This window comes from Octodon degus, unplaced genomic scaffold, assembly GCF_000260255.1.
Source record: "Octodon degus isolate 3935 unplaced genomic scaffold, OctDeg1.0 scaffold00119, whole genome shotgun sequence".
Taxonomy (NCBI): Eukaryota; Metazoa; Chordata; class Mammalia; order Rodentia; family Octodontidae; genus Octodon; species Octodon degus.
The window spans coordinates 3,365,729-3,384,327 of record NW_004524695.1 but is presented as its reverse complement, the minus strand read 5'-3'; positions in this window follow the sequence as shown (position 1 = coordinate 3,384,327).

The following is an 18,599-nucleotide window of genomic DNA, read 5'->3' as shown; positions in this document are numbered from 1 at the left end:
TGTAACAGTTGTTTCATGATGGGAGTGCCTGTCATTGTGGTATTCTGAATATGGGCGGCTTGTCATGACATGCCATTTACTGCTAAGATGTCTCTCGGGTATGTGGATGTTTAAGGAGAAGGCAGTGGTGAAGGAAAGCAAGAGACAGGAAAAGGAATATTGTGGGACTGTCCTGCTTCCAGGTTGTGTATGGTGAGATTTTTGGACTTATATGCAAACATGAGAAGCATAGAATTCTTTATCCTATTTTTTTAAAATATAATCTAATTAAAAAAAAAAAACGAACAGACCTGAGAATCAACGGAACAGATTAGAAGATGCATATACAACTACAAACACACTCAGCCACTTTATATTTGACAAAAGGGTCAAACATGCTCATTGAAAGAAAGACAGCCTCTTTAATAAATGGTGCTGGGAAAACTGGCTTTCTACATACCAAAGGCTTAAAATAGACACATGCCTATCATTGTGCACAAAACTACGTCAAAATGGATCAAAGATTTAAATATTGAAACTGAAGCACCAAATCTTCTGGAAAAGAGAGTAGGAAAAAACCTAAGGGACATAGGGATAGGTAAAGAGTTCATGAACAAAAATCAAATTGTACAGGAAATACTTCAAAGATTCCACAATTGGGATCTCATCTTTTTGAAAAGTTTCTGCACATCAAAATAAATCACCAATAGAGTGAAAATAAAACCCAGAAGTAGGAAACAATTATAGCAGGCTGTCCTTCAGACAACGGACTCCTATCTAGGACATATAAAAAAATTTTAAACAATTAGTCCTCCAAAATTCAAAGACCCAATTCAAAAGTGGGCATCTGAGATGAATATACACTTCACAAATGAAAAGATACAAATAGCAACTAAGTATATGAAGAAAGTGTTGAACTTCATTAGTCATTCAAGAGATGCAAATTAAAACAATGCTCAGATAGCATCTTTCACCAAAAAGTGGCTATCACCAAGAAGTCAACCAATAACAAATTCTAGAGAGGCTGTGAGGAAAAAGGAACCTTTCTCTGCTTTGGTAGGAATGCAAGCTGCCACAACCATTAGGAAAATCAGTAAGGAGGTTCCTCAGAAAGCTAGGATTTGAGGTCTTGCTCAAACCAGCTAACACCTTCTAGGTATTTTTCCAAAAGAACTGAAATCATCATACCATAGGTATGTATGTGCACCCATGTTTATAGCAGCACAATTTGTCATAGCTGAATCTTGAAAACAACCCAAATGCCCATTAACTGAGGAAGAGAATAAAAGATATGGTATTTTTACACAATAGCATATTCAGCTATAAAAATAAGATAAATTGGAGCCTTTTGTAGTTAAGTAGGTGCAGCTACAGACTATATTGATAAGTGAAATAAATCAGATCCACATGCGCAAACATTGTACTGTCTCACTAGTGTGAGAACCTGAAGGAATAAGGAAAATCTAAAAGGTACAACAGAAACAGTAAGGGAAAGAATTTTTTCAATGGGAAGGAAAAACGGGGATGAGGAAAAGGACAAATGAAAAAAGGGAAAAAGATATTTATGTATATATGCAGAACAGTTTGGATAATTATATTGTTGATTTCTGCTGGTCTATTGAAAGGAGCAGTTAATGCTTAAAATTTTTATTATTTTCTTTCTACTCTGATTGTTTTCCCTCTTTTGAATTTATTATCACTTCTTCATTATTGTTTTGTTTTGTTTTCCTTAAGCAAATTTCATACATTTGAAGATAGCATCATGTAATACAGGAACCATTATTGAATTTCTACTGTTTTGTTTAGTGAAATCCTGTATCATTTCTAATGCTGTTTTTTTTGTCACTATTTTATATTCTTTGAAAATAAAAAATAATTGCTTGCTGGCCAAACTGCATGATGAGCTTGTTCTTTTTGGCTAGGTATATGCCAATAAGGAGCTATAGGCAAAGCAGGCTTCCAGTGGTATATATGATGACAGTTATTATGCCATGCTCTGATGTTTACACCCCGGTAGGCATGTGTTGCCATACTGCAGCCAACCAATGACAAACTAGAAGTAAAACTGCTCTAACCATGTATTTAACACATTTAATACCAACGAATCATCCTAAGGGACTCACCAGCTTATGGTGGGCCTTCCTCAGCTTCTGTGGGTCTAACAATATTTGGAAACGACAGCCTTACACTTTAGCAATTCTGACAGATACATGCTGGCATTCCCCTGTGGTTTTAATTCATGCTGCCCTAATGGGAAAATGGGGATTGGTGTAAATGTTTGCTTGCCCTTTGGATGCCTTTTTTGAAGTGACCATTCCAGTCCTGACTCCATTTTTTTCTGTAAGTCCTCTTTTCTGACATATTTATAAAAATGTTTATGTATTTTAATACAAAGCCATTGCAGTTGTTTGAGTTTTAAGTGTCTTCTTCCAGTCTATGATTTGTCTTTTTATACTCCCTCAATGATGTCTTATGATAAACCAAAGTTCTTAATTTTAACATGAATCCTATTGTTAAAATCCTTGGCTATCCTGAAAGGAGAAAGACTATCTCCTAAATTTTCTCCCACATGCTTTCCTGCTGTGTATGTCACATGAGTATGTGGTGGTAAATTTTACTTGGTGTTAAATTTTGCAAGAAAGTAAATGAAAAAAGTTTTGATTTTTTTTTCTGTGTGAAATTCAAGTAGACATAGCACCAGCTATCAGAGAGGTCATTCCCAAGTTGCTTTACTGAAGTGCTGCTCTAATAATAAATCAGATGTCCCTTAGGTATGAGCTTTTCTTGTTATTAATAGCATACAGTAATAAATATTGCTCCCCTGTCACAGGTTTAGAAGTGTCCTCCAAAATTGTCCTAGCTATTTGTAGCCATTTGCAGATCCATAAGCATTTTAGTACTGGCTTGCAATGTCCACAAAGGACATCTTCTGACATTTAGATTATCCAAATCCTATAGTTCCTTAATCATCACTTCTGCTATTGCCAGTCCACCATTAGACTCATTAAAGACTGCAGTTTTCACTTCTACAATATTCATTCAAATCTTTTTGTTGATTCCACTTGTTTCAATTCTCTGCACATTTTTTTATTTTTTCCAACTTTTTCCCTATTTTTTGAATATACTCCTTGTAGTTATGAGCTGATACTGCCAATGATTTTTTTTAACTTTGAGCTCTTTCCCCCTTATTTCTGTTTGGTTCAGTATGACCCATAAGTTTGTATTGGCTTCCTGATACTGTGGGTAATATATTATTCAGGTTCTGCGTATTGTTATAGATTGCTCTAAAAAGGGTGAAGGTTTGTAATGGTTGGGGTTTTGGTTATACATTCATTTGTGATTGCTTCATTTTCATTGCTGTTTTTTTTTTTCATTTTATAGGCAGCCAGAGTACCAGTTGACCACTCCATCCTGCCAGCGTTTGCTCTTAAGTTTGAGTGGGGCTAACCTGCATCAGTTTTCCTTTGCAACCAGAGTGCATCACTTAATCCTTAAATTACCTCTACTTTGGAGTGAACCCATTATTCCTAGACTCTGAGAAGTCTCAACAAAGAGTGCAGGGTACTTATTAGGGTGTTTATCTTGGGAGACATGAACTTGATTATCTTTCTTCCCAGTATCTGAAATTTCTACTCAGTGATTTTGCCTCCCAACAGCTATTTTCTGCTGAGTTCTTTGGAGACCCAACCCACACATATGTGGCTTAGGAACTGGTTAATAATTAAAGAGAAGCTGTGTGTAGATTTGGGGGGAATCTTTCTCTGCAGTTCCCTTCTCACTAAGACTTTTCCCCTTTCTGGGATATTGTCCAGCAGCTTTGTGACCCTGAACTCTGACATTGTACCAACACAGCAAGAGCATCATGTTCTGACTCTTATCCCAATAGAGGGTCTCAAGGTCGATCAAGTTACCATCCACAGTGTTTATGTGTGTGTGTGTGCTCATGCGTGTGTGTGTGTGTGTGTGCATGTGCGTGTGTGTGTGTGCCCTATATGTGTTTCCAGTACTACTAGGGATCGAAGCATTGGAGCCAGGGGTTAGTCATGTGCTGTGCCACTACCCTGCACCCTCAGCCCACAGTGTGTTCTTAAGCTGTGCTGACGTGCCGTGTCACTTCTGCTTTTCAATCTCTATGAACTGGAGTACTGACTCATGTTAAAATGATACCTGGAACGTGCAGTATTAAAACCAAAAAAGTCACATTGCTTTTTCATTCCAGCACCTTAATTTCAGATATGTAATAAAATATCCATCTTCAGAGATTAAAAAATAGACCTTAAAGTCTATAATATGTTACAAAAAAAAATAATGTCCTACTTCTAAAGCTCTGTATGAACCTCCTTTCTTTGAATATCACATTTTCATTTTCTCCCTTGCTCCCTCACTCCCTCTCTCCATTCTAATAAGATTAATAAATCCCTTGTGAATTTCTTTTGCTACTATGAAATAACAATTATATTCTTATTGTTTACTATGGCTACTATTGAAAAGCTTACCTCCATTAGTATGATAGTTGCTTCAGCAATTTTTCTAATGCTATCATCACCGCTTTTCCTGTCCTCGAAGCGACAGTAATAAAGATTCTTACTCTGACTGAGTCCAAGAGAACATTTGCCTCATTAGCTCAAGAAATAGAGCCACCGGCTAATTCATTCGGTAGTAGAGGCAAGAATGGATGGCATATGCCTTCATTCAGCAAATGTAGTGACAACCCATAAAAAAGCAAACGTTGTAACACATTTATCTTTGCGTTTGTCACTGTGAAATTAATGTCCAACAAACAAATATATACACAACAACTGCCACAGAGAAGCAGCTTCCCCTTTCTTTCTGAGATAGACAACTTAGCCTACAAGTTCTTTCTCCTCCTCACAAAAACATGGCCATTGTTAGAACAGAAATCATAATTCTTCTTATTAAAGTGAAAGTCAGCTAAAGCAAAGTTTCTATTTCTTCTGAGCTTCAAAGAATAATAATAATTTTCCTCACTAATATTCCCAGATAATCTATCTCATAATAAAATTTTAAACAGAGGTTATAGTAAAAACTGTTCTGTGTACTTGATAATCCAATTTATTTCCCTCATGGCCAAATAACAAGGCAAAATTTACCAGGCTGTCTCATCAGTCACGTGTCTGTACTGAGGACAATAGGATGTGGACAGGGAGAGAAAACTCTGTAAGGGGAAGTGGCCCCGCGCAAGGAGAGGCCTGCAGCCCAAGGTAATTTGTGGAATTTTCCCACTTTGGAGACTGCCAGTAGCCATGAACTGCACCATCTTTAACATGTCATGACAGAGCTGGTGAGATAGCTCAGCTCAGCAGACTAAGCGCCTGCTTAGGCAAGCACAGGGCCTGGGGTTTGATCCCCAGCACCACGGGCCACATCAGCCCCACCCTTCGGTGTGCTGAGCTGGCCACTGAGATCGGGCATGGTGGAGCATGCCCGTAACCCCAGTGCTAGGAAGGCTGGGACAGGAGGACCACTGAGTCCAAGCTGTGTAGTGAGACCCTATACCAAATACATTAAATAAATAAATAAATATATAAATAAATAAATATCATTACATGTAATGTTCTAAGAGTATAACTAGGTGATAAGGCACTTTTCTAACCCACAAGAAGCCTTAGGTTGCAACCCCCGCCTACACAAACATACACACAAACACACAATTATAATTGACACTGAAGACCATGGATAGCTAGTTATTCTCATGGAAACATTCTTACTTACAGAATGAATATCTGTAATATATAGAAGACTATCCAAATTTTCTCTTTCTTTTTGTATCAGTTTTATAAAGTAGACTTTCCAGTACATCTGTCTCACTTAAAACGTGGCTTTGTTATAAGTAATGTGTTGCTCATTATATCCCTGAATTATCTATCATTTCTATAAAATTTGGAATACAATCCTCTTTCCATTTCTGCTTTGTTTATTCTTTTCCTAGGTAGTCTCACCAAAGGTTTATTAATTTTGAGTTCTATGAAAAAGTCATTCGATCCCTGGCACTGCATGCTGCGCCGGCCCCACCCCCAGGTGTGCTGAGCTGGCAAAGGAGTCCCAGCACTAGGCAGGCAAAAACAGGAGGAGGGAGCTGGGGAGATAGCTTAGTAAAATTAGTGCTTGCCCGGCAAGTGCAAGGGCCTGAGTTCAATCCCCAGTTCCAAAAAAAAAAAAAGAGGATCACTACCAGTCTGAGCTGCATGGTGAGACCCTGCACACAAAAAAAAAAAACCTAAAAAGTTATATTTTTACCTTTTTGATCTTCATTACATATATCATTATGTTATTAATTTCTGCTGTCAGATTTTATTCTTTTCCCTCAACTTTTATTGAATCTATTTTCTAAACTTTTTGATTTAAGCCAATTTAACATTTGGCTCATTAATTTTTAGTCTTTATATTTTTTCTTTTTTGCATTTTTTTTATTTTATTGGTACATGCTAAACAATGTTAATATTCATCATAGGGAATTTGTTCCTGCACATGATATGTACTGCCTCTTTTTCTCTACAGTTTTTTTTTCTAATATGTTTATTTACACTGAAAGTATCTATTTAAGAACTGTTATAATTGTATCACACAGTTTGGAATGCAATTTTCTTAAATTTAATTCTGACAATACAAATATCTGCAACACCTCTGGGACAGAATCTTGTTGCTTGTTTCTTTTGGATTGAATTACCTTAACTCCTTGTGTACTTGCTTATATTTTATTAAGTAGTAGTCATTATGACTTAGAATCAGCTCATAGGAATGACTATCTAGGATAAGTAGATGATCTTCAATGATCTTCCCAAAGAAAGCTTGTACCTCCTGTTATCTAGTATCAACAGTAAACTGAGATCACTTGTGTCCAGTGTTAAAGGCTGTGGTCTTCCCTGGGCCACCCAGAAGCCTCTTAGTTTGCCATCAGCAAAACACAAAAAGTAGAAAGAGATTTTGATCTATAATGTCCCCAGAATCCTAGGCACAGTCCATAATGCTCTCCATCCAGCCTATAGGTCTCTGCCAGGGTGACACTGAGGAGCCTTTAAGTGCAACTTTGTTATGGTTTGTGTCTAGCCATGCCCCCAAAAACCTCTTGTAGTCATCGGGCTTTTTCAGAGGTGCCTAAATTTAGAGTGTCTGACGCTGGGATTAAGGATGCATGATTACTAAATCAGTTCATTGATTGGTTTGGCACCACCCTAATCCAGGTAGTCTAGATAATATAAAAGGGGCAGATAGGTGCTGCTAAGGTCCCTTATTGTTTTTTCTGCCTTCTGCCACCATGAACTGCTGCCCGACTCCCATGAGCCATCCTGCCTTTAAGCAAGCAGCTTATGAACTGAAATCCACAGAGACTGTGAGGCAAACAAGCCTTTCTTCCATTAACTTTGGACATCAGGTATTTTCTGTCAGCAAGAAGAAAAGGAACTAAAACAAACTTGTTTCTCTTTACTTCCAGAAATTGTGAAACACTTTTCTGACACATGCATTTAGGTTTCCTAGTTTGAAAAAGAAAAAGTCCTAAGTTTAAACACAACAGTCACCATTCTGGAAATAAAATTTCAGACAAGTTTATCTTTGCTAAACTTAGTTTGTATCTTAAGAGAAATAAGTGGGAAAACATTTAGTAGCAATACCTGGTATTAGTACTGTGCTGAGCATCTTACTTCTACTCTCTTCACCCTGAAACCAGCCTTACAAAACAGCCATTGTCATCCTTGGATAAGAAAAGCACAGCCCAAGTTCAGTGCCTTGTCAAGGCAGAATTCAACCAGGTCTTTGATGGTCCATCTTCTCTAAAGTCTGTGCAGTCAGAAAAGGGTTTCTTTCAGGACACAATCTCCTCTTCCTTCTCAGCTCTGTATTCTATTCTTGCAAAACCAGTTGTTGGTCACCTACTGTACGCTGAATAGACTGAGTCATAGAAAAATCATCAGGAGAGAGAGACAAGATTTTTGTGCTCATTAAACTTATATAACAGTATAGGAAAAGGCAAGTATCAAGTAAAAAAATAAATTATCTTTCATATAAATATTATAAAGAAATGAAATTGCAAGTGAAAGCTAGTTGAGTTAAGACCCTTCTAAAGAAACCACTTTGTCAGTTGGGTCCAACATAATGAATTGCCCCAATCATTTAGTGAAGGGTGCAGTGGATTATTTACTTCTGTTCCACTTCACTTCCTAAACTTTAGCTTTCTTTATTGTCATGTAGCTGCCATACTAGCTTTAGTAGGAGAAATATTGGTCACAGTTAGAGCTGATTGGCTTGAGGTTCACCTTCAGGTTGTGAAGGCCAAGAAGACTCACGCAGAGTGCAAAGAGAGTGGGAGCAAGGGGCCATCAAACTCATATGCCCACCAAAATGGCTTGGAGGAGGTGCAGAGGGACTGCTGCCCCCTCGCTCCCCTCCAGACTCTCTGATTAATTGGTCTAGGTTAGGCAGGCAGAGATTTTCATTCCTAACACATTCCCAGGTCAATGCTGCCCGCCAGGGATGACACCTTGAAAACCAGATCTAAGCATGAAAGGTCACAGCTCGAAACAAACGTGAGCTCTTGCAGCTACACTAGAGCTGGACGCAGAGGTGGTGCTCTGGGAGGCTACACCCCTGACTGCTGATGACAGGTCTGGCTGGTGAGGAAGGATCCACCACCTGTCAGACAGCGGTCTTTTGAAGTGTTTGAAAGCAAGAAGTTCTGCCCTCATTTATACAGTTGCTCAGGATAAAAAAATAATAATAATTTCTGTGACTAGCTGAGATAATGTAGGAAGGTGATTTAACTCTTTCAGACCACAAACATACTATGTGAAAAATGTCATTTCAGAGATTACTCAGAACCATATACATGTTGTAGTTGGACTAATGGTCAGTTTGTAACACCAAGCTGAACTGAATAGTGTGCTTCTGGGTGTGGAAGGCCCACCTGTGGGTCATTGGCAACAGCATAAAAAAGAACTGGGAGGAAGATGGCATGCTATTGCTGGAAAAGCTTGCTGTGCTGGTTTTCCTGGTGTGCACTCCTCTGTTACCATCAGAGGGGCTCCAGTCCTTGCTATTGCTGAGGGAGGCTGGCGTTCTTTTGCGGGGAGCCTTGGTCCTTATCTTGAGCATCACTTCTCGGCTCCAGTACAGAGCCCTCAGTCTGCTGGCACAAATCCTTCATCCCACTAGAATAAACTTTCTAGCTTCCACCACTGACCTTTGGGCCTCCCCCATGCAGAGCCTTGAAACAGACTTGAATGAGACATTGCTGTGGGCTCTAGGCCTCCAGCTGAACTGGTAGAGCACAGTCATGGCTCTAGGTCTTCAGCTGGACCATGCAGGACATTTCTGCAGGAGCCAAGCCCTCAATTAAATTCTTTGGGTCTCTAGTTCATTGACAGTTTCCTTGTACTCTTCTGTATTTGACTTTAAAAAAAAAAAAAAAAACCGGGGATTGAACTCAGCCCCTTGTGCTTGCCAGGGAAGCATTTATTCTACTGAGCCATCTCCCCTGCCTTGTATTTGACTTTTTGGGTGAATATTATAAAATAACCCTATAAATTATGTGCCCTATATTAAATCTATTCCCTTGCAAATCCTAACTGCAGCACACATATTATAAAATGCACTCAATGGTTAAATTAAAACATTTTTATAGGGCCGACCAGATAGCTCAGAGGACTAAAGTGCCTGCTTAGGCAGAGTATAGCAGCCAGGGTTCAATCCCTCGCATGCCATGCCGGCCCAGCCCACCCCTAGAGAATGCTGAGATGGTGATTGAAAGTGGGCATGGTGGCACACACCTATAATTCCAGAGCTTGGGAGGCTAAAAACAGGAGGATCGCTATGAGTCCAATCTACGTAGTGAGACCCTGTAGACCCGATAGACCCTAAATAGACCTTACTACTGAACAAACCTTACTAAATACATTTAAAAAAAATTTATAGTAAAAGACACATTGCTGTCATTCCTCCCCTCCCCCAAAAAATACTTCCTCTTGCTTCAAACAGTTATACCCTTACTCTTGCCACTTTCTGAAACAGTCCTGGAAGTCCCCTTTCCTGAAAGCCTACTTGCACTCTCCTGGTGACCTTAATGTCTTGAATAGATCCAAAACATTTATTTTGCATGGTTATGTTGACTTTGGAGCAGAGGCAAGAGCTGCCAAGTGAATACGGTACACGAGGTAACAGTGTGATGTTTTTATGAGCCAGCCTTTCCACTGGGTGGCACCTGACAGTAGCCACTGCTGCGCTTTTTACTACATCTCATAAAGGCACTCATAAAAGAGGACTTCCAGAACTGCTTTGGGAAGTGGCAAGCATAGTATAAGCATATTCAATATAAGAAGAGTATTCTTAGGGGTAGTAATGGCAAAGCATCTTTTATGATAATAAATTTTAATTTATTGAATATACTCAATGCCCACTAGTCTCAAAAAAATGATAAATAAGACATGTAGGAAAAAGATTTAATCTAAAGGGAGAAAAATCATGCACCTGAATAGCTTTTTCAGAAGGTGCTCAACATATTCTAAGAGTAACACAGGTCAAATACAGTGAGGTCTTGTCATCAGGAAGTCATAAGGGAAGAAAACGTGGTATTTGAGTGTGATCTTGAGCAATCAATCAGATTAAGGGTTTGAGAAATGAGGGACAAGAGATGGAAATGACAAGAGGAAATTATATTTCTAGGAAGAAAGAGCTATGTAGGACAGAGTTACAGACATGAGAGTGGGACATGTGTACGGAAGCAGCTGGGGGTTCAAGCGGGCTGGGTTGTGGTCCATGAAAGGAAAAGGCATGGCCGCGTGGGAAGGCGGGCTGGCGTGGGATCCCAGAGGTGTTCACACAGCGGGCAAAAGCTGACCAGCTGTCAGAAGGTCTCTCAATGCTTGTGATGAGGGAAGCTATAGTTTACGGAAGTCCACGAGCCAGTAAAAAAATTGAACTTAGAGACAAGGTTGCCAGCATAGTCCAGGTGTGATGAAAGAATCCAGAGTGGGGCAAAGATGAAAAAGAAGAGGGAAAAAAAAGAAAAGAAAAAGGAAAGGAAAGAATTACGATGAGTACTGGAAGGAAGGATCATTCCATCCACTGAGAGCATAGACCAAAAGGGGAAAGGAGAGGACAATGATAACTAATGCGCATGTGAACTTGCTTTGCCAAATGGTAGGATCTCCAACAGGATTCTCTAAAGTTCTGAAAAATATCCAAAATCTAAGAAGAGCCCCATAATCTACAGAGAACAAAATGAAGTTTTTATTATAAAATAATAACTTTTCCTTGGACTACAATACCCAAAGTCAGTCGTTGTTGGTTGTTCCCATTACAATTTTCACATCCATATGTGAGTTTGTATAAAGCACTGAAGCAGTACTGAGCTTAACGCGCATAACACCATCTATTCTATGTCACTTAAAAAAAGTTACTGCAGCCACTAAGTTGAGTTCACAGGCCTTGCAGAAGTCATTCTGCAGTCCGAAAACCACTATCCTAAGCTGCAAGAATCAGCAGTTACGTAGGGAGCACAAGGAAGGAATGAGCTATTCATATCAAATGAAATGGAAAAACATGTGAAAGCCGTATATCATCTTACTTTCCAGAATATCTCAATTGCCTCTCAGAAAATGCAAGATATCTCTGAATATTAATCTTTAAGATAACGGACAACTATTCCAATGATGATAAGGAGTATATTCTGTGCTGTTTGACAAGATCTTCAAAGCATTAGGATACCTTTGTGTACCTTAGGAAAGCTTAGTGATGATGTGAAAATTCGTTTTAGTAGCATCATAAACTGCGCATGGAGAGATTAAGTAGTCCCATTTCAAAGGCAGCTTTGACTCTGCTGAAAATTTTTTCAATAAATTGAAATAGAAATAGTTCTCCTAGTGCATTTAAATTGCTAATAAAATCAACTACTTGACAGAAGCAGCTAAAGAGATACTGGGTTAAATACCATGATCAGTTTCCTTCCAATCAGAATAAAGATAGAGCATTGCAGCAGGAGCAATATCCAAAAGAAAGGTGTGCAAAACTGTGGAGCTCACTTAGACCCAACATTTTGGAAGTACCTCCTTTCTGTCAGGATTAGGCAGTGACGTTACAAGCAGGAGTGACAAAGGATGTCTGTCCCTTAAATGGTCCAGATCTAAGGGATAGTGCTGTCCATGGATAAGTTTAATTGCTCACCAGCTTTTATAGGCCATAAGGTATCACTGTAATGAAATAGACTGAGCTATCCTGAAGGCAGACTGGGAAAAACAGATACATACATTGGCTGGTCACACTCAACTTGTGCTGTTTAAAAAGAACAGAATAAAAAAACTGAGCCAAAGTGGCATTATTATACACAGGTCTATGCTAACTACTGTCAGAAATATGATTCCCTAGTACCTCAACTGGTGAATGTATTTTCCAGATAGATAAACTGGAACTCCAAGCAGCTAAATAAGTTGTGCAAAGTCAATAACCAGGAAATGCAAAGTGGACACGTAAAGTGGAGGAAGTGACATCTATAAGCTACCATCAAAAGCAACAGTCCCAGAATGCCAACCTATTACTGCACATGGTTTGCAGGTGCGGGGGTCTCCAAGAAATACAGCCCTGTTCTAAATAGAATAGGGCTTCACACACACACACACACACACACACACACACACACACACACGGAGAGACAGAGCAAGATCAACTTCCATGCCCCTCACACCTAGCAGGTCCTGGCACAGCTGGCATAGGATCTTAGTAGGGTCTGCATGTTCCACGCTTATGCCACAAGCATAGGGTTCCATCCCTCCCTCCCCACCCCTTACTAGGAGCAGATAATAAAGCAGTGAGCTTGGCCAGTGCTGAGTGATACATACACACTGATACACAACAATGAAATACACGTGGACCCTGGGACATAAGATAGTTACAAGGAAGAGGGATGTCCAGCAGAGGCAGGAAGGGACCCTTATCTCTGCAAGGAAATGTTCCAAACCTACACCTATAGCTACACCAGGCTGTCAGGTCCACAGCCTTCCTTGTCCAGTTTTTCCAACAATGCCTAACTTTTTCCACTTCTCCCAAAAAAAAAAACTATGAAGAACTGTGCACAGAGCAGGCAGAATAGTCTCCAGCAGAGTCTGTTATGGAGCCGTAGTCAAAGAGGTAATGGGATTGCTGAGTATATGCCTGAATACACAGTGTAGGCAGCTGGATAGGCAATCAAGAGCTTCAACAATAAATCTTCCCCACACTCGGCTACTGAGATTGTTTTCCCCATTTCTTCCTCTCTCTAATCTGTTTACCTCCACCTTTTGGCTTTCATTTCTTCCCATCAGTAGCCATGGTAACACCCAGAGAGAAAACAGGGGCAGGATCATCTTGAAACATGGGCTCTCTCTCACCAGTGTTTCTCATCAGGGTGGTCCTGCATGCCTCCCAAGCACAGAAACTCTCTCCTCAGTCACGCCCTACCCCCTCAGCAACAGCCAAAGCCATTTGTGAACCGCAGGAGGTGATTGTCTACTAACTGCATTCACATTCATAAACTTGCAGATTGGGTTTTCAATACTGCAAAAAATATGCTTGTGCTGGAAACTGTTAAATTCATCCAGTCACTCCCCATAAATGCTCACCTAAGAACTAAGCTAGAGCCGAAAACAAGCTTTGCTGTAAAACATTCCAGTCACTGTTTATCTTCATCAGACCTGATTGTTTGAACTGGGATGCTCCCTCTGGCTCCCCACAGATACTGAATATTCAGTGAAATTTCACCACAGTGCAACTCTTCTGAATCTCTCTGCTAGGCTATAAATACTGAGAAATATGACGGCTGAATCTGGAAACAGGTTTGGTTCAGCGTGTGTCACCTAAAAGCAGTTTAGGGTTCACCCAGCCTGACTACCTAATAATCAACTGCATGGTTCCAGAGCAAAGGAGATTACAGAACAGTGATCATGTCTGGTACACATTGCAACATAGAGCAGTTGTGGCGATGGACACAACATGGGTGGGCAGATATACCTGTGAGGGTTTGGCACCCTTTTTTTTTAAGCTTCATTGTATTCTAAATTGCCTGCTTTGGCTCTGATGAGCATTGTTTAAAGTTGTCGATTGTGTATTGCTTTTTCTCCACAAGTACTAATGACTTCGTAATGGGCTGTAATCCATGAACACAGTTTGCTTTATTGGCATCAAAAACACACTGACCTTGTGGGTCTCTCATCTGTACTATCTGGAAAGGGTTCTGCCACTGAGCTACACCTCCCACCCTGACCTCCAGCCAGGTAGCAAGAGAGATACCTGCGAAGTTATAGCCATAGACACTTTGCACCCAGTGTACAAAACATTGTTCAACCTTGTCTCAGTTTCTCTTCTCTTGCTGCTGGGACAAATACTCAACATCCAAAAGTGAAGAAAGGAAAGGTTTATTTAGCTCACAGTTACTGGAGGTTTCAGTCCATACTCGGCTGGCTCCAAGGCAGCATGTGGCAGAGGTCAACCTTCCATGGCAGTGGCAAACAGCAAGAAAGAACAAAATGGAGGAGTAATAGCAACAATGGCAACAGAGAGGAAGTCCATCTCTCTATCTCTCTTATGTTCCATGGGTATAGTACTTACACCCATAATCCCAGCAGTACTCACACCCATAATCCCAGCCTTGGATCACCCATAATCCCAGTGGATCATGAGTTAATCTCAAACTCTAGAAGTCCCCACCCCATGACTGCATGAGGCTTTGGGGAGACAACTAGACACAAACCATAACAAATGTTGTAAGATATGAATTTTTAGCCTCATTTTATAATAGCAGGAATTCAGTTTCACAGATATTTAATAGCATACCTGAAGCCACAGCACTTCTATGAAGTGAGGCAGGAACTTCGCATCAGTTACCCAGAACTCATCTGCAGGCCTTGGAGGCATCAGCAGGTGTTCCACGTGCTCTCCTCACCACCAGGGGTCTTAGCTTGGCATTGCTTCCTTTAAATCCTCTAGCCTATCACCTCTTTTTCATAATCCACTGACATTTGCTCAAAAACTCCTTCCCAGTTTAATCAGTTTGGTCTTTGCCTGGGCTCATTCTTGACTCCTGCAGTTCTTCAAGTGTACTTTTACCATATAGCCTTAGCCCTGTGCCCAAAGGCCACCAACTAATGAGAAAGACAGCCAAGAACACTGATTAGCCACCCACAAAGCAGTGCTAATGAACCCAGCATGGTTCACGCTTCTCCTTGGTGCACCTTCCTCGCACCCCTAGCCAACTGCCTGGCACATCCCTTGCGCTCTTTGTAGTCAAGCTCCGCATCGCGGCCCTTTACATCATTATCTCAGCAATGTGCTCACTGCACAGCAGAGATCTAAACCCTCCCGTACAACACTCCAGCTTTCTCCTCTTTCATCTCAATTATTTTTTCTCTTCATACTTCTATCTTAGAGAAAGAGAAATGTCTCATCTTAGACTCTGCACCACCATGGACTGCTCTTGAACAAACTGAATGACACAAGAAGGGAATAATCAGGAATAATTGACCAAATCCAGAATATGAGATAATCTACTTTTAAATTTTTTTTTAAACAGGGTCTCCCTATGTAGTTCAGGCCTTGAACTCACTATGTAGTCCAGGCTGGCCTCAAATTTACAGTGATCTTCCTGCCTCAGAGTCCTGTGGGATTATAGCTGTGCACCACTACACCTGAATAAAAAGGTTTTAATTATTTTCAACAAATAAATTAAATGGGGCAGGTAGATCAGAAAATAATTGCTAGTGGTGAGCAGGAGCTATTGAAATAAGGGTGTAGTGGAATGGATTGATCTTTATTCTGATCTAACAACTAAATATAAAAAGACATTTGAAGACTTCAGGAACTTAAGAAAAAGATGGGTGCCAGGTGTTCCTGAAAAATTGATGTCAATGTTTTAGGTCTGAAAGTAGGATTGCAGGGTTTTGTTTAGTTTTGGGAGGTTTTGGGGGCTTTAGGGGGCTTTCAGGACTTTTTGGCAGAACTGGAGATTGAACTCAGGCCCCTGCACTTGCCAAGAAGCACTTATTCTACTGAGCTATCTCCTTAGCCAAGACTGCAATTTTAAAAAACAAAGGTCTACATTATTTTAGAGACACATAGTAAATGATGAGGAGAATGAGTTAGGACATATGAAATTTGATCCATTACTTCAACAAAATTTTTCCAGTGTGAATCATAAAGAAAATAAACTTCAGAAAATGTTGATAATTGCCAAAACTCCATGATAGGTAGCCTGGAAATCATAGATCCTCTCAATTCTTTTCATTGTATTTGAAAATATTCTCACTAAAAGTTTGAAAGTAATATGGCAACTGAAAATATTTTTATAGATGATCTTTTGAAAACAATGTGTTCTAACATCTTAAATCTTAATTATTTTTTTCTCTCCCTCTACCTTCCAATAAGATGTAGCCTCTACTATGTTAAAGTTCCCAAGTGGCATTGCTTCTGAAAGCTACAATCTTCTCATCTCAAGACAACCCAAAATTCTACCCACTCCTCAGCCCCCAGGTTCCTCCTCTCTGCACCTGACCAGTTCCAAAACTTCCAGGTGTTTCCCTGAGTCCCTGCAGACATGAGCATCCTTATATTCTCTGTATACTCATCTCTTCCAGATTATTCTCAATACTATGTTTTACTTATATTTATTTCTATTTTAACTCACATAATCATCCTCAATTATCCCCCGAGGTAAGTACCATTATAATCTTTATTTTAGGTAAGGAAAAGACTGAGGCAAACAAAGGTTAAGCAATCTTTCCCTCATCACACAGCTGGTAATTGGGTAGGCTGGGAGTCAGGTAGGTGGCTCCTGGTCTGCCCCATAGCTGTCACACTGAGTATACACTGTAGACAGGTGGTGAACTGTTCCTTCTGCTTGACATTTTTTGTGAGTGCGATACAGTGCCTTAAGGATCAAAGCACATCTGGGACACTGAGACTCTTTCACAATGTTCTGTTTACCCAGAAGGAAAAGTCTTTTTCCACATTGATAAGGCTATCTTATATTTGGCATGGTCTATAGAACCTTTACAAAGTGAACTATTTTTAATAAAATAAAATGATTCAAACATAATAGTGACAACTAGTGAATGAAAAAGTGCTTTGCTCTCATTTTCCTGCATACATGATGACTGGGGCAGTTGCCTATGGCAAATCTTTCAAAAATAGCACTGCCTTCTTTATCTATGGGTTTTATATCTAGGGATTCTACTGACCATTAATCAAAGTTGTTCAGAAGTAAATGTCATGTTTATACTAAGTACACACAGAAAATTTTTGTTATTACTTCCTATTTCTTCTTATTATTTCCTAAGCAACACAGTGTGATGACTATTTACCTAGTGTATTACTCAGATATAGGTAGATAGATGGAAAGATAGATACATTGATTGATTGATTGATTGATTGATTGATTGATTGATTTTTGTATTTGGTATAGGGTCTCACTGTACAGATCAGACTTGTAGTGATTCTCCTGTTTTCAGCTCCCAAGTGCTGGGATTACAGGTGCAAATCACCATGCCCAGTCTCAGTCCCCATCTTAACATGCCCTGGGGGTGGGGCTGGCTTGGCAGGCTGGGGAATCAAACCCCGGTCCCGTGACTATTGGACTATATTGGGTTGTTTTGCTGAATTCAAGTACCTACAATATTTGAATTAACATCAAGTATGAAAAAGTCCTTCGAAGACTTCTCCAAATATAGCTACTCTAACAGCAATGGAACACCCATCTCTGAAAAAAAAACAAAAAAGGGAGATATAAATGAAGGACCATTTTGTAATGAAATATATATATATATATATATATATATATATATATATATAGAGAGAGAGAGAGAGAGAGAGAGATTACAGCAACTTTCCCTTAGTTCAGTAAGAAGAAAGACTTGTACTAATATTGTTTAGACAAGAGATCATGTCTGCATCTTGTATTCTGAATAACTACTATGAAGACAATAGCAATGTATTAATTATTATAACTGTCTTACCCATTTTGAACCTATCTCATTGCTATTTATTTCTCATTAAAATTAATTTTAAAAAAATAAAAAACAGTCCCTGCTTCTGCCTAACCAGGCACTTTAATCCACTGAGCTATCTGGCCAGCCCATTAGATACAGATTTAATGCAAGATGTACAAATACACTCTAAGAATTTACAAGATTGACTTACAATAACTGTCCACATAGTCAGGCATGGAAATTGCAAACGGTCTGCCTGAGCAATAGATATCCGAAGGACCCGGTCAAAAGCTTGGAGCTCACTGTAGTGTCCCACAAAGGTCCACATCAGGAGGCCAGAGGGTCTGTGACAGAAGGCAGTACAGTCTGCATTGGAAGCCTGGAGTCAACATCCAAGGTGAAGGCGAAGAGAGGAGCTCTTCCGAAGAAACAGAAGCAAGCCTTCCTTCCTCCTTTCCTTTTTATTCCATTCAGGCTACAAGCAATTGCTTAGTGTCACTCACACTTGAGAGAGCCTTCTGTCTTCATAAGTCCCTTCAGCCACACCCAGAACTGTTGTGACCCAATTCAGTTGGGTGTTTCTTAATAGAGCTACCATTATTACTTATCTATCACACATAGCAGTTACATTTTGTTAGGTATTATAAGGAGTCAAGAGCT